This window comes from Hesperophylax consimilis, chromosome 1 (genome assembly GCF_061612785.1).
Source record: "Hesperophylax consimilis isolate HC1 chromosome 1, BYU_Hcon_1.0, whole genome shotgun sequence".
NCBI lineage: Eukaryota > Metazoa > Arthropoda > Insecta > Trichoptera > Limnephilidae > Hesperophylax > Hesperophylax consimilis.
Window position 1 is genome coordinate 21,249,539 of NC_142836.1, and position 25,982 is coordinate 21,275,520.

The 25,982-nt window shown below is 32.2% G+C and overlaps 1 protein-coding gene across 5 annotated transcripts in view; it reads left to right on the forward strand.

Annotated features, from left to right (window-relative positions):
* dnc (phosphodiesterase dunce) overlaps nt 1-25,982 on the forward strand; it is a 622,938-nt gene that overhangs the window by 539,060 nt on the left and 57,896 nt on the right. The gene's annotated exons all lie outside the window — the stretch shown is intronic.

Below are 25,982 nucleotides of genomic sequence, written 5' to 3' on the forward strand. Positions count from 1 at the left end.
TAATATTTTGCTTCAGAATCTGCTATTTCAAATTTTGCTTCGAATTAAATTTTACAGTTAACGAGCACGAAACATGTAAACATACTTTAATGTGCATTAAATGTGTTCGTGCGTATCCTATAATTTATATAATGTAATTATATTCACCCGGACTTAGCTAGCTGTAGACTAGCTTCTTGGCGGTAATATTAGGACGGGTTGTTTCGGAGAATTTGAACAATTCTTCAAATTTCAACGTTCGTTTTCGGGTTCTGTGAAAGTCCTTTTCAAGTTCTGTTTTTATTTAATTTATAGGCTAGTTGTTTGAAAGAACTAAAATAAAAACAGAACATGAAAATGAATTTTGAAATTTGATGAATTTATCAAATTCTCCGAAACAACCCGTCCTAATATTACCGCCGAACTGTTTTCCTTTGAAACCGTCTTTTGCAACACCGTGGGTCATAATCAAAGCTTAGCGTTTAGATTTTTAAGTTAGTTAAAAAGTTAACTGATAAGTTGATAAGCCTGCAACAAAGCAGAGTAAAATTCTTTCTCTCCACCTTGCAACGATTTGATGCTGAAAAGCACCTTCGTTTGCATTAAAGAGGAGTCGATGCCTCTGGCGGATTAATCTAGGAACAAAGAAAATATTTTTATAAACATTATAATATATTCAATGGAGAAATGTGTCGGGTCTACAGATTGCCACGGTAGCTTTGAGGTTAAAACAGATACCTAGATAGCGTAATTTCTGGTTTCGTACCCTTCATCGTGTGTTTTCCTATGGTAATATTGTTCCGGACGTCCCGCACGGAGAAAACCTACTGATATAAAATATTGCTAATTTATTAAAAATCTCTTCAAATTATTCATATTCCTGTTAAAAACGGGACTGCACGCCTTTAACAAATTAAGTGACATATTTCCTAATAAACTATCAGTAAAACACGAATTAAGTTATGGCGACGTCGGAATACGTGTTCATAGAAATTGTAATATTTTCGCTTTTCGTCATTATATAATTACAGGATAAACGCAGCTGCATGAACACGTGTTCCAATAAACTATGGAAGGACAAATATTTTCCAAGGAAATGGCCTGCTGTCACCTTTTTAACAGGATTTTAATAAATCAGCAATACTCATTTTTCTCCTGGCGGTTTCAATCTATTTTTGTTCTTCCTTCACCATTGCTTAAGCAACAATTTCCTGTGATCATTTATAAATTATCGTTTTATGCGTAACCCTATAATATCTGTAGTTCTTATTTTGTGCGTTACCCGGGAGTAATTGTAATTCTTTATTTATTTCGTGCGTAACCCGGGAATATTCACAATTCTTTATTTATTTCGTGCATAACCCGGAATTATTTGTTGTTTTTATTTATTCCGTGCATAACCTGAGAATTTATGTCGTTTAATATTTATTTTCATACCACCTAATCAAACAAATAATGTGTCTTACTATTTTTTTTATGCGAGATATAAATACTTGTAAACAACATCTGCTCGGTTCTTTTTTACTCTTTGAATAAAGCGAGCATAATAAATATTTAACTACTGAATCACTTACGATGTATACTTGTAACTATGGAAGTATAGTGAGGAATATGCACTTGTAACTTTTACGACTTATGACGGTAAATAAATTTTACCAAGAGTATAAAATATTTAAGGGGGTCTCAGGACAAAATTACGCGAACGTGTATTTAACGTACCAATAAATTACACACAGATGATATTACACGAGGAGAGAATAACAACTATTTGAATTACATCTACAGGAATTTCACACGACAAAAAATGTATTTTAAGTGGGTGTTGTTTTTAGTTTAGTCAATCGTGACAACTTTTAATGTATGATTTTTTAGAGAAGTAGAATTAAATTTTAGACAAAGCCTGTTTTGGTGGTGTATAAATACTGCATAATTATTACCTATGCAATACTTAGATACATATTGTGTTAACGGGGTGAGCGCCATTGCGAGAGCGCAAGACGTAGATTATAGTTTAGTATGTATACTATAGTATTTACATAGTTAAAGTGTAGTTGGAATGTTTCATCGGGGGATAAGTGGATTTCTCCTACCTTTATAGTGCTGACATCAGCTCCCATATATATGCATCTCTGAACTTCCAACAGTTCGCTTATGCAATATGTGAAGCGTAGATAACGTTATGGACGATTAAACGAGAATGATTTTGCAGACTCCCTGGTAACAATGTCCATAGAAGTTTAGTTTGTGTATGAAAAAAAATATTATAGGTCAGAATTTGTAAGATTGACTGCTCGGTTTTCTGCGATATTAATTAAGTTATTACTAAAAACATCAGAACAAAAATATGATAAATTTCTAGTAAAACGAATTGGTTTTATCAACCAAACTTAAATTAAACACCAATTCTATGTAAAAAAAAAAAAACAACTGCATTATCTTGATCAAAAACCAATGGCTTTTCTACTAAATGTTTGGATTATGTTCTAAATTTGTTTACAAAATTAAAATGTTTATTACTACTTTCAAAACTAACTAATTAACATCGAATTATACTAATCATCGTGATGCCCACTCCTCTTCTAAATCCAAGTTTTCACTTCTAAGGAACAGGAAATTAACAAATTTCAGTATTTTAAACAGTGAAATTTTTAACCCTCCGATGAGCATTGTACTTTTACCAGTTTGTATGGGCAATGTATGTAAGTTCTGGTCTGTTCAGACCATATAAGAGGTGTGGGCTATCAAATTAGTTTTATATAATGAGAGGTGAGCAAATAGTGTGTATCAATGTGTCAATATGTTGTATATGTGTGTATAACGGGACAAACATCCTGCTTGCGCGTACAGTACCAACGATGGCAAGTACTTTTTCCACCAGAATTCTGGCTAAGTTGAGTGACATAAAAAAGTTATCGCGGTATACTGTTTAGCCGGTATAGCGTTACTTGTCAACTAAATCCAACCACACTTGTGCACCTTGATTCGCTTCACGATCAGCATCTGGATGTTTTCCGATGTAAATTTGACCTCTAAGCGGGTAGTTGGTATCTAAATCGCAGACCCAACTTGACCTTGATACCATATGCGATGGCCTGTCCAGGCCATGTGTTAGAATCCTTGAAGTTTTTGTCGTAATTTTTTTTTTCTACCAATTAAACGCAAACTCATCCGCAATAGCAACATTCGACGCATATCGCCGAGTTGTATAGTACATGGCTAAAATTTGACGGAAAAAATCACATTTGAAAATAAAAATGGCCTAGCCAGGCCACATTGCCCACCGGAGGGTTAAATCATGTTAAAAAAAATTAAATTAACGTTTTTATTAATCAAAATTTCAAGTTAGCGCAATCCCACGCAGTCCATAATGAAAATAGTTTCATACCTAAGTACAAAATTTGTACTTTCACTAATTTCATACATTTTCACAATCATTTATAATTTTAAAAATAAGATGGTATCAAATCATATTCGTACATGGTCTCATACATACTATTCTGGTATTCTGATACCTGAAAAACCTGAAAAGACTCAATGTCTTGATTTATGATAGTTCCACGGTCTTGTTTCACCAGGACGTGTCATTCACGTCCGCGTCATATAATATTCTCCTGCCTCTCTTTTTCCATTAATCCCTTCTACTTTCCAGTCCAGAAGATCCCTTTCTGATAATTTGACAGTTTAATCTCCAAATTTAGCCAAAATAAAAAGGATTTTGCTAACTCAAAAATATGTGCCCTTACCTAAAATTCACAGTTCACTTAATACTGCTTTACTACTTTACTGTATTTATTGTTATCAATTTTAATTAGCAGAACTTCATTTTGTACGCGATACAGCTGGCACGTGTAGTAATAATAATAATAATAACAACTACACAGTAGAACTTGTTTACAAATAACTATTTTTATAAATTGAAAAGGATATTATTGAATATATAAAAACTTAAAATTAATAGTTTTTACTGCTTCAATCAAAACAGGTTTCTGCTTGGTCCTTAGGCGCGGTTTTCGAATCTTTAATTAATTAACCCCAACTCCTTAACTCCTCTTCCATTTTTAATTTATTCTCTAGTATGCTAAAGTGGTTATGTGTCTCTTTGGCCTTGCGAAGCGTCGATAACCCTCCTGGGGGAAATTTCCGCATTTACAGTACGTTTAAGCCCACAAATACATTAACAAGACAATAAGGTCTTCTAACCGCACCTACGCTTTAGGGCCGCCCCTACCTCTGGCTTCCGATCGATTTTGGTTGGAGACGGTACAGATTAACCTCAACGTAATATATTATAGCTCCAGCACCCCTAATTTAAATCTGAATACATCGATTAGTATAGCTGACATATAATGCGCATTATGCCTGAAACACACCTGGTAAGAGCTCAGTGCTTTCGGCCGAGTGCTCAGCTGATATGACTATTACAGTCAGTACTCGGCCTAGTAGCAGGCGAGTCATTCAGGTGAGACAGTGAATAGAAGCAAGGAACAAGGACTCGGTCGAGTAAGAACCCCCTTCACCTGCATACTCAACTCGGCGCTTCACCCGCTCTCCACGCGGTCAGTGCAAACAGCCGAAGTAAAAGAAAAACATTAAAATATAGAATTTTTATGTGTTGTTTGTTGTTGTAAAACTCTCTTATTTTTTCTCTTTTTCCTACGTCGCGAAACCATGCGCACTGCCTCTTCTACATCACTACTCTCCAATAAGTCGCTCGGCCGAGTAACAAAGCCAGTGTGTTGGCCGATCATTTGGCAGGTGTAATTTGGCCTTGGATGTAGTTCAGCCTTAATTAATAGAGAGTTGTAAGGATATGGGTAGGGGAAAATTGTTAAGTACCTGTGAAATCAGATCTGGTCACTCAACATGGTCAAAGCCATTTCATGGTGATCTTTCACCTGGACGTTACTGGGAGTATCAACCACGCTGGATATCAGTAGATAAAATGTATCATCAGTTAACATATATTACAGTAGGTGTAACGCAAATAAAGGACAGTATATTTACTACATATTCCTACTACCCGGGTTTCAAATCCGCCGCCTAGGATCTCAACTGCTGATACTTATCTGCTGACCGATTGACTCCTTCAAAATAACGGCTAATTTCCGCCAAACAAGGTTTTTCGCATATCTACATGCTTAACATGGCTTTGAATAAGAATCCAATGTCTACTTTTGTAGGTTAAGCACTTTGACGGTGCCACCTGAGACCTCTAGTAAGGCACGCGGTCAAGGCTGTTTCTGACTACCAACTATTATATTATTCAATGTCACAGAACGATACTACTACTGGCTACATATCTACAATTAATTTTCAATACAACAACGATATATTTATTTACCATGAAATAAATGCGTAATGTGTCAAAACTATAAAAAAAGAGTCTCAACTGCTCCCCACTGTTTGGAACCAGTAAGACTATTGGGGTATGTAGTGAGGCTGAAGGTAGTGGGGACGGGAAGGAAATGAAAAAGAGGAAGGTCGGGAAGTTTCTGACTATTTAAATCTTTTCACCAAATACACCAATTTCAAGCGACGTTTCAATTTTGAATGGTGGACTTAGACTAGGGCGGATACTGAGAGTGTCTTCTACTCTGCAACGTACCACAAAGGTACTATATATTATTTTAAATGAGTAATTTGTGAAAGATTACAGATTAATTGAATAGATTAAAACCAGAGATTTTTGGCTTGCTAGTCAAGAGCCTTTCCCATCGACCACGGAGAAAAATTATTAATGTGTGAAATCATTTTCCATGATTTTCTAAAAAGAGATCACTCGATTTATGCAGCATTTGTTGAAGAAAAAAATTATTGTGATTCATCAGAATAATATATTTTTGCCTAACCCTTCGGGTATTTTTGTGCCTTTTAGTACACATTAAATCGTAGCAGTAGTATTTTGTGCCCTTTACAGCACAAACTGAGACTCCCGTGAAACGTAGATACTCATAGGAGTCGTTTTTTCCCCTTTTGTATTACGTTGAGATATGTGAAGTGTTATAAAATGGTACCACCACACAACAATAATTATTGTTTATTTTTTATTGCGGTATTTTAAGTAGGTACCTACATAGTTATCTATGTCCTAATACAATCCTTATATCATATACATATAATTATAGCAACACATTTAAAATTAATCAATCACATATTTTCGTAATTTAATTTTAAATGTTTTTATGTTTTCTTCTGATTTTATTTCTTCTGGTAGCTCTCCAAATATCTTCAACGCTCCGTACATCAATGACTTTTGACTCTGTGTTTTTTTCCTGAAGGGGAGTCTCAATTCATTTCTTTTCCTCGTCTCATGTGTGTGTTTGTTCTGTAGTTTATCATTTTTTCTTAGGAATTCACTAGACGAATGGCCATTGATTATCTTGTAGATTCAAAATATGGTATTAAAGTAAATAATTTGTTTATATGACAAGATATTTAACTCCTTCAACATGTTCTTAATTTTTGTGTATCTATTTTTCTTCAATATGGTTCTCATTGCTCTATTTTGTAGAATTATCATTTGTTTCATTAAACCGTCGTTGGATAAGAATAGAATGCTGCTACAGTAATTTATGTGTGGTACAATAATTATTAAAACCAACCAAAATATTAAAATTTATTTCAAATAGTCGTCAACAGCCATTGCTTGCACGTTTGTGAAAGATTTGTCAAAGTTCGTGATTTTTTATTAATATTTTTTATCGTTATAACACGTTTGTTTAATTGAATATGATTTTTTAGTTTCATATAAAGTGTTTTTTTTTTTACTATTTCCAAGAAAAAATTCAACCGGTAAGCGATATTAAAAAAAGTCCTTTTTTTTTAAAACCAAATTGAAATATTTTTAACTACATATTTTCGTTTTGAATATTTTAATCTGAAAAAGTATTTCATCTGCTTTAAAAACAGTATTTCATTTTGGGATGCGTTGAAAATAGCGAATCTGTTTTATCGATGTCAACCAGGAATATTTCCAAATAAATCATGAATCAATGAAGTATCCAAAGGGTATTAACGGTAAAAATTAAATATATCAATACAATTGTTAATGGAACACAATGTATCGATACCTACACAGACAACTATGTTTGAAAAGTAAACGTACAGATCGATACACGTCACTTGTTTCAATCTTCGAACCAATTCAATTATTTAATAAAATTTGACCAAATTTAGTCCCGTGTTGGTACGTACCATTGCAACTTAATTACTTATATCCATTTAACTTGTGTGTACCGTTCCAATATCCACATCAGACCTCGAGAATTTCCCTGTTCGTACACCGTTCGATAGCATTGATGAAATGAATTTTATTTAATAAGTCAGTAGGATATACAATAACAAGAGGGAAGTTTCTTGTAGAAATTATTAATTATCTTTCGGTAGCTAAATATGCAAGTTAATGTAAATGTAAGTTACGTGGTTTATTGTGACGCACGAGAAATTGGCAAATATCATATATAAGGTGATACAAGCGGCGGATTGTCTAATCAAGTAAATATAAGACGTATTATAGAAGCTATTCGCGATTAAAACTTAGTTTCTTTTATAACTGTCTCCTTGGTTGAGTAGTTACGATACGCCACGAATCCTGAGGCCACGGGTTCAAAGCCCGACGTGCGCAATTAAATTTATTTGATTAATTTGTGTTATTTAAAATAATATACACGGCGTCCGAAAACTACGAAGTACGATTTTTTTGTCGTTAGTCGAATTTGAAAAACAATTGTTGCTAGAAATCAATATCAACTGTTTTATATAACTTTAAATGCGTCTAAGCGTAGACCGTTTGTAACCTTTCAGTTGCCGGAAAAAGTCCCAAAAAAGTTTTTTTGGGTGCCTCTATGTGATTTATTAGATGTAGATTTCCCAGTTTCCCTGGTACACTATGTACAACTCCAGTGCGTAGTATATTCGCGGCACGTTCCAGAATGGTAGATCCTTTCAGTATAGCCTTGTTGGAAGACAACCATTCAGAATCGAATGGTTGAAAAGGCTTTAGTCATTGCTTCATGTATATATCATATGTACTCCACCTTCCTCTCCCCATCGTCTTTCCCTCCTTACCTATTCATCCTCACAACTCACAACATAACCCAATTGGCGATGCCATAGTCTCACTGACTACAGACGTTTGGGAGCAGTTGGAAATCATGTGCGGTGCTTTTATAATTTTTAATTTTAATAATTGAAACGCAATCTATTTAATAAAACCATCTGTTAGTGGTATTAAGTAATAAGAACAAATGAGCCGCAGTACTAACCAGTTAGAAAACATGAAGGGTGTCTGAATAAGCCCCAGCTAGTTGAAGGATTAAGAATTCGTAAAATCAAAAAAAGCCTGAATTCTTGTTTACATTTTTGCTCTACAAAGCAGTGAGTGGTTAGACGCTGTTTAACCATTCTGTTTGTTCGGTTCATAATAAAAATCGTGGAGATATTTTAGTGCAAACACAATATTGCGGAGTAGAACAATATTCGTGCCGTAAAAATTATGTACAGGACGAACAATATTTTTTATATACTATCTAAGCATTCGATTTAATAATATTTTTTGTAAATACTCTCTACGCATTCGATTTAACAATATTGTTTTTATATACTATATTATAAGCATTCGATTTGACAAGATTTTTTATCATACTATTTTACTGACACTGAAAGGCGATTTTTTTAAATGTGAAAACCGGCTAAGGGTCCCAATTAATCAGTACTATAGGCACCTATTTGTGAGGCTGAATAAATTGAGGAAGGGAAGGAAATGGGGAAGAAAAATTAAGCAGTACCTGACTAATATCTAATCTGGTCACCAAAAACGGCTTGAGACATTTCAATCAACGTTTCATTTCTGAATGGTGGACTACTACTACTCACTAGGGCAATACTGAGAGTATCTTCCAGTTTTAGTTAAAGTGATGCACTACGTAAAGTAATTTTTTCTTTTTTTACTTATTGAAGATAATATTAGCGATTCCTGAACAAAATTTTGAAACAGATAAAGATGACCCTCGCCTTGCCAGGGCACGTTTTTTTTTTGTTTTAAAATTTAATCCCTAAGAAATATTATGCAAAGTAAATATGTAATATATGTTTTTTTATGTCAAAAAATACTTCCCTAATTGAGAATAACTCGCGTTTAATAGATGCTCTTATTAAATTCTGCAAATAGAACACATCATTGACCTTTTAAATAATCGAGCATTTTTTTTATAAAATAACAATTTTTATAAGCCATGAAAAAATTAAAATACAGGCCTATAAAAACTGCTATCGAGTCCAAAATCTCAAACTTACAAACTTGTGATTATATTGTATAATGTGAAAAATTAAATTCTTCCGAAAATTATATTAAAATATTTAAATATAAGTATTTTACGATTATTTTTTGGCTGATTTGTGTAGCGCCGTTTTCGTGAAACATCACCTTGAGGGACGGCTGGTGTTAAGCGGGAATTTAAACTTTATCGACATCTACATAAGGAGAGTTATTGCTAACAGCCCGATTCCAAGTGTTTAGTACATTGGTTTAGTTGTTTTTACAACAGCGTTTACCTAATTTGGTCATCACTCTACTGTGTCTATCTGTGTGTTGTTTCATAGAATTTTCGTATTTTAAAGCTTTCAACATATATACGTTAATGCTTTATAGGTAGGTATCTATATCACAAATGTTTTGAAAGTTGATAAAAGAAGTTCTTCTAATGAAACTTTTCAAATCCAATGGAAAAGAGAAAGCGGAACTGTTTACTAAATACTTAATTTAAGGAGATTCATCTCAAAAGGCTCATTTATTCAAAGGATCCACTTTGATTTGATTTGCACTGATTTGGTCATAAAATAATTCATTTTGTTCGTCGGCTCATTTTTTTCCCATAAAATATATTGCAATCCCTGTATGTTTTTAGAGAAAATGTGAGGTTTTGTGAAAGATAGGTGCCTAGCTTAAAATAATTTTGCTTACCCAATATGGAAATCGTTGTTAGGTTTGAAGGAAGTAGGAGAGAGGAAGAATAACTTGGAATATCATTCACTAACCGGATTTTTCCATCAACTTTGGCAGCTAACCTCACGGCCGCCAACCAACATATTCTTACATGTAAAACATTTTTATTATTATAAAGGATTGTATCTTAGAGATTGTGTTACAGAGGTTTCCTTCACGTGCTTAGAGTTGTGGAGGACATTTTTTAAGGATTAATTAATTCAATAACACTCACTTACATTCGATTATATACTTTATATATATACATAACACGCTATTAAATCTTATTAAGTGTATAAATAAAATTTGTAATATTATTATCTGTGTGAATTAAATATATAAACGCATATTATGTATGATAGGTAATTTTGAAAATACAGTTTTTTTCTGTATATTCTCTAAAAATCTTACGATTATGAAGGTATTTTTGTTTTTTTTTTTACATTGACGGGTAAATTTAAAATGTACCATTTTCGATTTGCTGCCAAAACGGCTTGTTCGTTTTTATTCGTGCATTTGGTGGAGTTGACGTCACGCCGGGCAACTATTCATAGTTATTAAAAATACCCCATTGTGTTTGTAGGTATTTATCGGAATAAAAATTTATCTAAAATAAATTTGAAATGATATTCTCGTACACCCTTTGTTGCATTGTGCTCGGTTGAGGTTAGTATTGCAGAAGCGTTCATTATTCAAGAGCTTTTTATAGAATGTACGGACCTTCAGAAGAAAATTTAAGTATTTACATTATAATATGAATGAACCAACGTATAGATATTTCATTTTTCCTGTATGCCTTTTTGAACACATTCCCTATGTATATAATAAAGTGTGTAATGTATATTTATAATGTTGAGGAGGCACTTTTATCCGCCAACACGAAATAGTTATTTTTCTACCATGTTGGCGGATTTACTAAAGAAAATAATAATATTTTTGCCACAGTGGCTCAAAGCTTGTAAATATACCGAAACAAAAAAATTGCGATAAATTACTGAAAAACCATTATTTTACGTAATTTGTTTAATTCTCAAAAATATCTCCTAAAACTAAACACATTTATAAAATCTTCTTAAACTAAACATGTGTTGGAAATAAGCTGACGTAGCTAAGTGGTTTAGAGCACCTGACCGGCAATCAGAAGGTTGCGTGTTCAATTCCCGTCGGCGGCATATATTTTTACTCGTAAGATATTTTCAATCCATATGGGTATTTCAGGTGAATAATTATTGCTTATAATAATTTGTTTGTCTTTATTGCTTAAAATAATGTTCTTATAATACTTTGTTTGTAATAGTTTGTCTAGTCTATGATTATTCATAGGACAGATTATGGTAGAAAAATATTATAAATTTTGTACAGCGCCCTTGAAGTGATCTTTCCCAAAACGGCGCTATCCAAATCATTCAAATATTATCATTATTATTTAGATATTTAAACCCATAATATTAACTGCGCTTAATAATATACATATATATCAACTATTAAAAAGTAAAGCCTTGCCCACCGAAATATACATATTGCAGCTTTAAAGTAATTAATCCAAGGAGTTTAAATATTTATCTTCTTTGAATTTGACTTTCGAAATTCTATGACCGTGTTGTTTCGGCTGAAATTCAGCCACATTTTTATTATTTGTTAAAAACTTCATTTTTTAGCTCAGTCTTAGGACGGGTTGTTTCGGAGAATCTGAACAATTCATCAAATTTCAACGTTCATTTTCAAGTTCTGTGAAAGATTTTTTCAAGTTCTGTTTTTATTTCAGTTTTGTCAAGCAACTAGCCTACAATGATATAAAAACAGAACTTGAATAAGTCTTTCACAGAACCCGAAAATGAACGTTGAAATTTGATGAATTGTTCAAATTCTCCGAAACAACCCGTCCTTACATTTGAACTGAAGCTTTGGTTAAACATTTCAAATTGTTTCATTCAATCATAAATAATATTTGTAATTAATTATGTTTTGCAAAATATAAATTCTGTTTAATGAAGACTTTAACTTTTAAACCATATATCGAATGACTTTATACGAATTAAAAAAACAATTAAATGTGTTTTTAATCTATGACCATCGTAGCAGATTTGATAACACTGTATAAAATGGTACTATTGTATTCGATACAAAGAGAAAAAATATGTGTATCCCAAAAAGGGCGACCCTCATCGAGATTGTTATGAAGCAAGAAATAAAAATACTACTATTTTTAGTTTGTAGGCGCTGTAGAATCATATGTGAGGCGGTTTCTGTTTCAATTTAGAGGTTAGGGTCCGTCCTAATTCCCGCCATCCCAAATGTACCGTTTGGCGCCACTCAAGAAGAAGACTCCTGGGGGTAGAGGTATTGTCGGTATGGGTAGAAGGTTATATTTAGCTGGTCACATCCCCATGTACTCGCAGACCCTCCACGATGAAAGGTTTATGATTTCACCACATTAGGCTTCATGCGTGCAGAATCTCATAAAGGTTAACAATATCAGGATCTTGTTCTATGGTGTATTTGGAGACGGTTATATTATAATGATCATTTCAAATTAATCTCCATATTATTATGAAATGATGTTTTTCACACCTAAATCGACTTAAATTACCCACCTTTCTTTTCATGTGTGAAGCAAGGTTTATTTTCAAGCTTAGTGCTAACTGATTATGGTTTTACCTTTAATATACATTAAGGCGATAGCTCTACATAATTTAGTTTTTCAATAGTAGCTAAGCTTTTGAAATACAAATATTAAATTCTTACACGGAGAAAACCTACTGACATTTAATATTCTGGTCAAATCATTCGTTTTCCTGTTATAAACGGGACTAGAGGCCTATAACGAATGATTTGATGAATTTCATAACAAACTATCAGTAAAGCACGAATAAGTATGAACACGTGTTCTTCAAAATAATAATATTTTCGCTTCTCGTCTATTGTATTTATTCGGAAAAGGCTACCTGCGTTTAACACGTATTCAAATGTATTTTGAATTAGAAATATTTTATTAGGAAATGGTCACGCATTCACATTTTAACAGTGTCTCCGTTTACCGTCAATTATTGGATAATAAAGATATTGTTTGGGTGGGAGCCGTTAGGAAGAGTTATTTTGCATTATTCACATTTTTTTTAAATTCATCCCAGAGAAATTCTTCAAATTTTATAAATTCATTTTATATAATTTATAAGTTTAATACGGAACAGCTGTGATGCGTAATGATAATTACACAGCAACCTTTTATAATAAATTTAAAAATAATATTATTGAATAATTATATGAATTGAATTCATAAAAGATTTTTTTTTAATTTAAATGGAGTTCAAATTAAACAGGATATCAATAAATATAGAAATTCATAAATTTGAGGAGCAGAATTTTTTCTGGGTTTTTTTTTTAAATACGATAAAAATAAAACTTTTTTTTAAAAAGAATCAAAAACATTGTGACTTGACATTTTAAATAAATTAAACGAAAATACTTGGTTTTAAGTCACTTTATTGACATATTTTACTGTCAATAACAGACCTGATGATGTTATGGAGGTACAAAAACCGGAAGACAGTAAAATATATCAATAAAGTGACCAAGTATTTTTTTTCATTCATTTAACTAATTTTCCTCTGAAAATATTTGCTTTGATGATATATACACGACGTGATAAATTATTCATTCAAACTTTACTATTCACCAGACTTCGAAGACTTAATCATGTCTTCGAAGTCTTCAATTAAAAACAGGCCATAAAAATTCATAACGTTTATGAACGACATAAATGTTTTTTAAATAATCCATATATTATCATTTTCCCCTATTTTCCGTGGCAGTATTTTGATAGATTCACTTGAATAAAAATTCTAATCCGAGTTCGTCACTCAAAGGAAAATAGATTGAGTAGCAAAACGTACGCAAATTAATGGTAGGGACGCACACTCGTTTTTGCATTCAAATATGTATATTTACACTTACATTTACTTACTTCTTACCTTTACTGACGAGTTGTCTCGGAGAATATATCAAATTCCTAAAATTTGTAAGTAAATTTTCAAGTTCCGTGAAAGATTTTTTCAAGTTCTGTTGTTGTTTCAGTTATATTTAAACAACTAGTCTATAATAATATAATAACAAAACTTGAAAATTAACGTTGAAATTTGATGAATTGTTCAAATTCATAAAATTTCTGTAAAAATTCTGTTCAAGTGCTATTGTTATTTCATCATGGGCTGGTTTTTTTACTGCACCTTAATTTTAAAAAGTTAAAATTTCTTGAAACTTTAAATTTTAACTTTTCGAATTCTGTTCGGATAGATCCTCAAACTGCAATTAATGTGCATTAATTACTAATCAAATTCTTATCTTGGTGCACTTAAATCAGAGCGTTTGGATTTGTACTCTATATGTGAAATTTTACTTAGTTGAATGAGTACCTCCGTTATTTTTTTCAGTTTTATTTATTTATATAGATAAGAAAATACTGCGCAATTTTCTGTCGCATCAAAAGTTTGATATCCATTCCCTCGGGTATTATTAAATTGTGGATTTTTTATTCTCGAGAGCTTCGCTCATCATCTCTTTTGAACCCTCTTTAAAAAAAGTAAAGAAGGCTCACGGACCCTCTGGCCGACGTAAATCACATCCACCTCCCCTGCCCCTGGAGGGCCGCGGAGGGACATTTGAATACCTCAAGAGGGCTGAAGACGGCGCGGAGGCTTTAGCGCAGGGGTTTCAAATTGGCGGTCCGCGGACCCATTCGATCCGGCCCTCATTAGTCTCAAAATTCTTAACCTTATCTTGACATTACTTTTATATTCAAAATTCGCGTGATGCGAATAATATGTAGCTTTGTTTAAGTTTTTTGAATATACTTCATCTAGTTTAAGCGAGGGTGCAATAACATTATTGCAGGTATACTAACATATTTTTATTTGTAACGCTGAGCAATTTTTATATACGTATTCATTTTTATAGCCGTGCTTCATATAAAATATTACTAATTTATTAAGAATCTCTTAAAATATTTCGTAATCCGTTTAAAACGGGCCTTTATTATAGGCCTTTAACGAATGAATTTATAGGTTTCCTAATAAACTTTCACGACACGCTTCCACTTTAGATTTCCTAATAAACTCTAAGTAAAACACGGATGAACATAACTACTTGAAATTCTAGATGGCTATTTTATTTTGATAAGATGTGAAAAAATTCTTATCTTGTTCATACTTTTATGAGAGCAGTTTTCTTCATTTTAAATAAATAATTTTGAATTGTGATACACTTGTATACCTTAAAAATATTAAACTACCTAAACAAAACAAATCTTAACAAAGCGTGCAGCTAATTTCTTAAATAGATTTTTGTTCCACACCAAATTTTTTTTATTCACCAATAAAATATTAGAAACTTTGCCACCAGCCACTCGTTGAATGATTTTGTTAAAAATAAGTTGGTTGTTGTGATTGCCAGAAATAATTTTTGATAAAAGGCCATTTTTAAAAGTTAAGGGTAAATCACGTCCCTGAAGTAAAACAATTCTACCAAAATAGTCTTAACCTTAGAAACTAAACATGAAGTTTTGCTTAGAAGATTGAGAAGTATTCACTAAAAATGAGGTAGTCAAGTACAAAATGGTCGGGCGCGCGGTATTTGTTTGTTTACCTCAGCGGGCCGCACGAACTTTGAGTTTGAGACCTCGGCTCTAGTGGAAAGGACTTACTTCAAACTCAAGATCAACTCCTAAAGAAATTTTAGTTCACGTTTTCACCAGGAACGCTAAATCAATACTTATCGTGATAAAATTATTATGAATATCAGTGACCCGATGAAAACGTGATAAAAATATTTAGTGTTCTAAAATATGTTTTTAAAAACCAATTTATTAACTTTTATCATAATAATTTTGTTCTTTAAGAGGAAGCTACAATCCAAACATGTGTATATTCTTGATTTACCTTATATTGTAGGTAATAGGCATTAAAATCGCTCGACAAACGGAGTCTATAAATGTTCGATTTCAAGCACAAAACTGGTTTTTATTTATTTTGTAAATAATTTTATAAGAAAGCAAAAAAGTTAATCAGGTCAAACTGTCACAGATAATCTTAACTATAATACTGTATTTTTTAAAAGTTGTTTCCTTTACGCGTTCATATATTTCTATTGAAAAAATATTATTTTTAGTACTTTTCATTTATATTTTTTATTAAGTAATTTATTTTTTTATTTGTATTCTACTCAAGCTAAACGATAGGAAAACCTTCAATTTATCTATAGCATATTTTTTGGTATTCATAATGTACACCATTTTGTTATAAAGATTAATCAAAGTAGTGATTTAGCAAGTAGTTTATACAATGAACTCCTTCGCAATTCCGTTCGAAATATTTTTTTTTAAAAGTGTTTTCCAAAGCTTCATAATTTTTTTTTCTATTTTTATGAGATTTCTTGAAGTATTTTTAGAACACAGTCATTTTCAAAATGAGCTGTAAGTTTTTAAATAATATGCAACTATGAGTGAAATATCCTGGTTGACAAAGTAAAATGTTTTCCTGTTTGATTAACTCTTTGTGCAATTTTGGGAGAAATTCTGTACATACGATAAACAACCGTAGTCTTTTAGGGATAAATACTCGAGGTTTATCCCAGCCTCAACCGGTATCATAAAAGTAACGCTTTTTGTGTTACGGTGAGAAATATGATTTCAATAGTGTTAGAAAAATAGGATACCGCGCTTATGATTTGCATTAAAAAAAATTCATAAACGCTTCTAGAGAAATTTAAATAATTCTTCGAAACAATATTTAGGACTTGAAAAATATTTGTCAAGGCTTTCAAATTTTTAAATAAATAAAACAAAATTTTAAATAAAATGGGACGATAACTTTAATAATGGCTTTGTCTAATCATTTTTTTCGTTAACAGTAGTAATTACAGTTTATACGATAAAAACCACCGCTAAGTAACTTTATCTTTGTTTGCGTTCAAAATTATAATATTTTTAATTGTAAGTGTTTAGTTGTAAAACTAAAATCTGAAATAGCTTTTTATCTGCTTCCAAGAAAATTATTTTATTTTGAAATACTTTCAAAAACAGTGAATTTATATGGAATCAAATATAATGTGAAAATATTTTCCGCGAAATCTGTTCTCTTAAGATTAGTAAATTGCATAATTTGAAAGGCTTTAAGAGTTGAAAGTTAAAAATCACACTCATAAAATGTATACATGGATGTATTTAGACTAACAGACTTTATAAATTATTTGTTGAAAGAGAAAAACGACGAGAGTTATCGGCAAGAATCTAAATCCCGAGCTAAGCCGGGTATGAAAACTAGTTTCTAATAAAATTAAAATATGAAGAAGATTTGATTTTTTGGGTTTATTAATATTTGAGGAGCCTCGCAGAAGCGTTGCCAACACAACGCCTGAAAAATTATGTTTTCCGATCATGCTGTTAACAATTTTAAAGGCGAAACCGAAAGACAAATCAAGTCGAATCGTATTCGTATCATTTATCACATGGATGCAAATCTAATGTATAATGTTTATTGTTGTATTCTTAATTGGGTCTTGATGTTTTATGAACCAGATTTTAAAAGTTCAATTTTAAGTTATTCAGATTTTACATTAATTGATAATAAAAATTACAGTTGTGTGTCTGTAACTCCGGTTCGACGAACTTTAGCACTGGGATCTGATTTGAATTTAAGTTTCATTTTCAAGACCTGTTCTTTTGAACAAATTTAGACAAACAATATAGTACCCACCTATAATACAATATTTTAACGTAAAATTATTTTAACTATGTATTTCAAAATTGTAATATGTAGGAGTTTCAGAATATTGCAGCCACCGGAATTTCATCCGGGCGACTGTTCTAACCTATCTCAGAATATTGCATTTTTGTTAATTTTTTATTGCATCATTATATTTTTTCCGAACTGCAATTTTTCTTTTGCAATACTAATAAAATTATGATGGCTTCACGAGACAAACATATTCAAGTTTTAAAGAATTGTTACATTTCTACAGGTTAGATTAAGTCATTTTTTTATCGTTTTTTTATGTCTTATCTTGTCTAAATGTTTGCATGTTCCTTCTGAAAAAAGAAAAAAAAACAATATTTTTGCAGGCTTCATTGTTTTTGTTAGTGATTTTTTTAGTGTAAACGTTTGTTAATTATGTTAATTAACTGACGTAATAAAATAATAACCACTAGAGGCAGTCACTAGTTTCTACTGACCTATGAAGATCATAATTTTAAAAGTAAACAATTAAAAAATGTAGCTAATCGTTTGAGTAAATTTATCTAACACGCGAATATAACCAGTTTCATAAGTCATTTTTTCTGAACTCAGTGTCATATTATTATTGTTATTTTAAGGAATTACTGTTGAAGATACAACTTATTAATTTACTATCTTACTAACGTCATGAGCATGGGATGATAATTTTTTTCAACAGTGACATAATTAAGAATTGTAAAATACTGAATTGTAAATATTTAATTATGATACCGTGAAACATAATATTGAATATAATTAAAGATATTTAATTTCGCACGTTCACAGTGTAGTCGATAATAAAATGAAATGATAGTGTTTTCAGGTTTACTTAATTCAAACCACAGAGGCATATATCATGCACCCGCAACTAAACTGCCGTAAGTTAAAATATGTTAACTGAGATAGTGAAATTAGATGTTTTGCTTCCTCTGATGTGATTTTTTACGAAAACGGCGCTTTACAAATTATCCAAATATTATTATTATAGGTAATGGGTTCTATGACAAGTCAGACAAAAAATGCCTAAGAATCAAACCTATTTAACTTAGTTCATCACTTCGATTAAAAGTTTTCTGATTTGTCAGGTTAACGTATGGACACTATCAGTACCGCCCTGGTGAAAGACTACAACAATCTAAAATCTTCCCTCCCGTAGGACCGTCAGCCTCATAACATACCATAATCGGAGTCTCATTGGTTAGTTTTTGATTGGGAGCAGTTGGGACTCTAACACAAAAAAAATGTATTACGGCACGAATCAAGTTGTTTATACCAACAAAACACTTATTTATCACCAGCACCATTATTTATTTTAATTCTCATATTAAAATAAGATCTATTGCAAAAAGACTTCAGTTTGTTTACTGTAGTAGCTATGTTAGTATGAGATCTGGCATTTTTGCTGAATGTTCTCTAAGGGTGAGATCTACTATAAAACTGTGATACTTTTTTTACTCATGGCAGCGTAGTTGCAAAATAGCATTTTTGCGGTGGGAGTATTTTGGTATATAATTTTATCGAAAAAATCATAGTATTTTTTTTTAAATATGACACAATTTCGTCTAATCATGAAAATATGTTTTACTTCGGTGGCCTGATAACTATAATCATCCTAACTAATCTAGCTAACAGTGTGTCCCCGTTACGAGTGTGGTAACAGTACACAGCGTAATCAAATTGTTATCAAGTATTGCCCAGATGGAAATTATAAATGCTAACAAAATTTTACTGATAAACATGTTTATTTCAAAATGTTGCATTAGTTTTAAAATACTCAGTTACCCATATCTATTACAATGTAGATGGAAGTCTCTCATAGTTACACCATAAATAAAATATATAGTTTTTAGGAACTTATAAATCGTTCTTATTAAGAATAAGGAATATTATAGATGATCTTATTATAGATGCCATAAGAATTTATTATTATTATTATTATTATTATTATTTAATTTTACATGATGAAAAGTTAACCCAAAATCCCATTAACAAAACAGAAAAATATGGCCTCCGTAGTTGAGGGGCAAGGCTCTCGACTACCAATTGGATTGGGTTCAAATCCCGGAGTGCGCAAGTAAATTTTATTTGATGAATTTGGTTATTTCACAATTTATTGATTAAAAAATAATATATTGTACACTTGCGATACGTTCCAGAGTAGAAGATACTCTCAGTATCGCCCTAGTGTAAAATCGCCATTCAGAATTGAAACGTTGCTTGAAAAGGCTTTAGTCGTGTTTGGTAACCAAGTACTCCCTCACTTTCCTCTTCCCCAGTTATTTCCTCTCCTCACTACCTTACTAGCCTCACAACATCCCCCAAATGGCGATGCCATAGTCTCACTGGCTCCAGATGGTTGGGAGCAGTTTAAGAAAGCTTTGGCTTCGCGATATTTGAACAGGCTTTGCTTACTGGAATTTATTAGTCAACACAAATGTGTTAAGCTAGCAATTTCATTTCCATGTGAAGCTTTGAAATATTCGTTTTCTCCCAAAAAGTACCATAGCAAAACCATCCTGTTTATTCAGCGATTTTCAGTTCAAGTCTTTTTGGAGATAGATGCCATAAAAAATAGTTCCTTATATTTAACATTTAACTTTGTTAACATTTATGAAGCATTGAACAGAAACCCACAAGTGTAATAAATGGACCTTTATTAAAATAAAATATTTGTTAAATAGCCTGTCTCGACGCAGGATATTCCCGTGATACGTCCACACTTAAAAATATTTGTAAACCTTACTTATGCACATTGATATATGATACTTAACTATTATTATGAATTGTAGTGTTATAACACTGCTAGAACTTTAAAAGGATATTTAAAGAAAATTCCTAGTAATAACGCGCAAAAAATATTGATGTTGCATAATATTTTACAAAAACAATTCCATCGTCTTTTTGCGCAAAACTAAAATCTCCCCACCTTTAAATTGAATTTGTCGGTTTTATAATTTATAGGCAAAATACCCACTCATCGAGAAAATGCGCAGCATGAATTTTTACAGAAATAATAAAAAACGATTTTTAATTACAAAGCCTTCTATATATAGTTATTGTTGCTGCCCAGAGCCTCTTTAAAGTATCTTCACATAGTTTAATCTTGTTTAAATTAGGTATATGGAAATTGAAAATGACCGGTCACTTTATGACTCCGTTTGGTACTCAATTTTTTTTTTCTTTTTTTAAATAACAAAAAAAAATTTAGATGTGGTTTTATTTGTTCCTACGTTTTAGTCATATACAGAGTCAAAGCCGTAGCTGTACGGAACTTCAAAAGTGAGAACAGAAGTTTCACAACATACTCAGTTGGCATCCCCAACTGGAGTATGTTGTGAGACTGAAGATAATGTGGAGGGGAAGAAGATGGGGAAGAAGAAGGTGGGGAAGTACCTGGCTATTCAGATCTGGTCACCGAACACGGCCAAAGCCATTTCAATCAAGCAATACTGAGATTATCTTCCACTCTTGAACATCACTCAAATATACTATATATTATTTTAAATGGGTAATTTGTGAGAAAACACAAATTAATAAAATAAAATTTACTTGCTTATTGTAGCTAGTCGTGAACCTTACTCTTCGACCATGGAGACCGTCAAAATATAGCGGATATAATAGGTGATTAAGGGCAATAGGAATTTTGGGTAATACGGTCACTAAACAAATCATGTAGAATCATTTCTATGAATAATTGTGTTTTATCACCAGGGCGATACTGACAAATTTTTCCACTCTGACACCTAACGATAAATATAATTATTATTAATAAATTCTTTCATCAAAAACAGCATGTCCAACAATCGTCACTATCAAATATCAATATTGATATTCTGCATAGCAATGTATAATCGTAATTATAATGTTTAACCGGGAATCCCGCAAAACTGATAAACTTCCCGGTTGGAAGCTAACATCTAACCGTGCATAGACAGATAGACAGATGACAATGTTAAGAGATGTAGTTGAGTAGACAGAGTGGATATAGTCACTGTCAAATAATCAAACAAAATAACTATGTATTATTAACTATCCATTATTCTTAGTATTTTCAAAGTGTTGTCAGCGTCTCTCGTCAATCAATTTCATCTCATCATATTTTCGGTTTATCAGAATCACATTTAGCATCCGTTCTTCAAAACATCAAAACATGGAGCTCACTCTTCGATGCCTCGATACATATTACCTAAGAATTTTTCAGTATTCTAGTTAATTCTAGTTCGTTCAATTTTAACAAACGGGTTCTCGCATAAGAAATGTTGATGTTATTTTTATCTTTGATGTTATTTTTTTTAATGAGAATTTTAATAAGTTTTTTCGACCACACTTTTAATAATAACCTGCATTTTCCTGGAAAACGCGTTTATTACAGGAAGATTTTAACATCATTATAATGTTTTTTCCGATTTACTGGAAAAATACGGAAAATTGAATTACGAATTATGGAAATTTGCTCATAAATAAGCAAAAGTTTAATTTTCAAAATCTTATATTGTGAACTTCGTAAGTTGAAGGTTTGAATAAATATTTGTACGACACACGATTTTAGCAATCTAATTTATAGTAGTTAAACCTTTAAATATTAGGAAACCAAATTCATATAATGTTTGGGACCAAAATTGGTCTTCTAATAATTAAATTTATAAATAAAATTAAAAACTAATATTTAAGAAAAAAATTGGCGATTTTAAATGTATATTTTTTCTGATTTTACTGTTTCAAATTTTCCTTAAAGAATCATTAATATTGTCTTCAATAATAAAATATTACAAATTGAGGTTTTTACTCATTAAGTTATACCAAAAATAAAAATTAATAACGTTCATACTTACCAAAGCGTCCAAAATTCTTATCATGTCTAAACAGTATAAATTTATACTGTTTATACATATATTATAATTTTATACATCAACTGAACATCAAAGTTACTAGTGTTAAAAATAAAAATGTGTATTTATCTCTCTTATATACAATGTTAATTATTATATTTTCATTACAATTGCGTTATCGTATTTGAAGCATATTTTTCAATCGTGAAAACAGATGATTCTGTTTATAAATTATCAGATATTTATAACTCACAACAGCAGATTCTTTAAATTAATTGTGTTTATTTATTTTATCGTTTAATGGCAATACTGTTCTCAATTTTAGCTCAAGAATTTAATTATTTGATTAAAAAATATTTTATTGACATGATAGTAGGGTAATGTTTTTCTTGCTTAAGGCATTTCTTTTTTTGTAGCCTAACTAAGAATCACACAAAATATTATCAATAGTAATAAAACATTATATCCTCATTTAGATATTCTTTTATCGCACGTGATACCTTTTATCATCTTGTACCGAAATATACAATAAAAAATCAAGGCGAAAAGAAGAAGGCCATCTAATGAATTCATTATCAACCTTTCACACAATACGATAGAATCAAAACATTTTAAACAAGACCGGGAGATAAGAGTAGCATTCAAAATGTCCCTTGGCAACACGATACTATATTTCTTATCGGTTACAAGAAGTCTTTTATGCTGTTTTTAATCTTGTCAAGTTACGTATCAAAATATGTAATTGACTTTGAACCATAAAAACTCACTGAAAAGATTTCAGATTGCGTTCAATTTCATGCGGAAGTTATTCTGTTGTTTCTGATATTTATCTAATTTCATCTGATCTTAGTATCTTAAGTGCCAAGTAGTTATCTTACACGTGCTATGCACCAGCAAGCTGAAGTTAATCGGTACTAAAACAGGCCCAGGTGTCAATGTTTTAAAGGTTTATTTGTTGAACTGTCTGACCAATGACTCTTATAATACATTATTTTTAATTGATTCTTAAAGGATCGTCCGGGAAGTCAACGTACGCTGAACGTACCGACCTTCGAGGGAACGAATGTGCAATTGATATAAATAAATATGATAGGTCAAATGTTTTACATGGTCAGTAATCAGCATTGTGCTCCTTGACAAGTTCATATATCGCCATAACAGTTCAACTCATCTGACGAGTGTAATCATTATTTCGTTCTTTGTTTAACGACCAGTCCAGATTTTTTCAAATAAACTTCGGATTAATTTCAAGATAACCTTACAATCGTAAATATATGCCCCCTGCACGGCATTATGTATAAAGTAAACTGTCAATATTGCTTTTGTGATGTTATTTTATTTGAGATACGGGCGAATAATTTTAAAGAAGACACTTTTGAATGTATTTGTGCACACCGTTAGTTTCGGAAGTTTCAAAAATGTTTATCGAACTACCCCGCAAATGCCCAAAGATACTGACTGGGTGCTTAGCGACGTTTATAAATTCGACAATGTTATTTTATGTTTTTTTGTTGTTTTTAGTTACCCAAGAAAAACAAAAATATTTGTTTATATCAGTACACGAATAGGCAAGCAAGGATTTCTTTAATATAATGATTTACCTGTAAGTCCGAAGCAATACCAATTAGTCGATTGACTGATTAGTTCATCAGATTATCTTTCGCTAGAAAAAAGTGTCGTGTATTATTGGGTTTCTATATATCATAATTTCCGCTTCTTGATTAACTTGACTGAATCATTCTATATTTATCCTCATAATATGAATACAGATGAATTGGAAAAATGATGACTATACTACTTTAAAAAAAAATTATTCCCTTCAAAGGATACGGCTTAATGATGTTTTTACCTAGGTAATTTGATATAGGTACCTACAGTACCTGTATATTATGACCAGATTTAGACGAGATAGATTTATTCACGCGGAATCTGTTGATATTGATATTGGCGATCGATTTTATACTCCTTGCCTTGTATGTGTTCAGTTCACGGGCCAAATCCGAGCGACTGATATAGGGTTTATGGAGAAACCACCATCATTGCTTCTCCGAACGGGTATGGGCGAGCGCGGACCAGCTGCTAACATACGCCTAAATCTAAACGCGCGGATGAAAACGCATCATCTGAACGTATCTTAATGCCTCACTGCGAAAATATTCGACGAAACTTGTTCCGAAGAAGTGAGGAAATCCAAGACCAAGAGCTACTAAGAACTCTTGTTTCGCGTAGTTGTTGCTTTGATTACTTTCGGTTATTCAGTGTCATTTGCCCATTATTAGTAGGTTTGTCATCTACTCCTTAATCCCCTCGAGCTCGGGAATTGGTGAAGCAACGCGAGAAACAGTAAGGCAAGACGAGCGCGTCTGATAAACTCTCGCGCTGGGGCTCCCACTATTGTCTTGCCGAAAGGGTATTTGAGATACCCTTGACCAGCGGTTTCAATCCGTGTATAACCTTGTTGAACTGTTGTGGCCCTTTTCTTATGAATGAACATGTCGATCGGGTAGCAGTCGTAGTCCGGTTCATTTTTGAGAATTATTTTCTCAATAATTGTGTACACGTCCGTAAGCAATATCCAACCGCGTCAAGCTTTAAAGAATCGTCGATCGGAACGGAAGTAAACATATTTCAGCCCTCTTGTTCATTCGCGATAAACAAAAAAAGAAAACCTATGACCCGAAAATTTTTTTTGCGCTATCTTTTTGACAATGAATCCTGCTAATTTTAACGGAAATATATTTTTGTTACAAAGAACCAGCACGATTCAATATTGAAACACGTGTCTTTCCGATATGATAGCTAGCGCCTCTTGCGGAACTACGTCATATCTGATAATCGATCTCCATCCCTTACCTCCCCCCCACCTCGAACCACCCTCGGCAGCGCCACCCTTCTCCGAATAAGCTACCAAGACCACGCAAGTCCCAGCCGCTACCCCCATTCCCGTCCCGCTGAGTTGAGCGGGGTTCCAAGTAAACAAGCAGCATTCTAAACGTATTCTCCCTTTTCGTTCGTGGGTCTGTTTTCCTCTACTGGGATACAATTTCCTCACCAGGTTAAGAATATTCAGCACATGTCATGGCCGCGGATCCTTGGCATGGAATTAGTGTCCCTTCCATCATCGGATTTCTGTGACGTCAGCAACGTACCCAAGAACTACTCACATAATTGTACTATTGCAGCTATGCTGTAGTTTTTATTGGTTTCCTCTTTGTGATCTCTTTGCACTTTGAAATAATTATCCTACGAATTCCACAACGGCAGACAGGGATACTAAGTACTGGTACATATCTTAACAACAAGCAAAAGCTCTTTTCTCCTTAACCGTAAATTTTATTGAAATTGCTCTCTTTTAATTGGCACGAATTTCTGCTACTTCGTCAGTAGTTAAAAATCCTTTTTTTCATTTAAACCAGATCACAAGAT